Source organism: Etheostoma spectabile, chromosome 7, assembly GCF_008692095.1.
Source record: "Etheostoma spectabile isolate EspeVRDwgs_2016 chromosome 7, UIUC_Espe_1.0, whole genome shotgun sequence".
In the NCBI taxonomy this organism is placed as follows: domain Eukaryota; kingdom Metazoa; phylum Chordata; class Actinopteri; order Perciformes; family Percidae; genus Etheostoma; species Etheostoma spectabile.
Genome location: NC_045739.1, coordinates 19,290,725 through 19,291,244, shown reverse-complemented (window position 1 = coordinate 19,291,244; position 520 = coordinate 19,290,725). Strand labels below are relative to the sequence as shown.

Sequence of the window (520 nt, the reverse complement as noted above, 5' to 3'; positions counted from 1 at the left end):
ACACACACACACACATATATATATATATTAGTCAATTCTTGCTCCCTCTGCTGACACCATCACAGATAGAGTGATGAAATCATTTTCTCCTCCAGTGCTTTTCAATTCACATTAGGGGGAATATCGTGCCCCCCTTCAAAAACGGCCTCAGCTAAATCAAGTATATTGGGTCCATTGAAAGCTAGCCCTTGTCTCTTTATCAGCAGAATCTAGCACATCTTGCTTTTCTAAAGTGAAGAAATGATAAATTATTAAATTATGATATTAAATACTAAATTATAATCTAAGAGTCTAAATTATAATGATTTTGCAAGTTTATCTGTCATTCCACTGATTTTTATGGCACACCAAAGCCACCAGGTGGCTGTGGCTCAAGTGGTAGAGCGGTCGACTCAGTTCGATCCCTGGCCCTGCTGTCCTTGGGCAAGGTACTGAACCCCAAATTGCTCCTGATGCTGCAGTGCCATTGGAGTGAAAATGTGTGTGTGAATGTTTATCTGATGAGCAGGTGGCACCTTGT

The 520-nt window shown here is 40.6% G+C and overlaps 1 protein-coding gene across 1 annotated transcript in view; it reads left to right on the top strand.

Moving 5' to 3' along the window:
• e2f1 (E2F transcription factor 1) overlaps positions 1-520 on the top strand; it is a 408,003-nt gene that overhangs the window by 42,888 nt on the left and 364,595 nt on the right. The window lies entirely within an intron of this gene.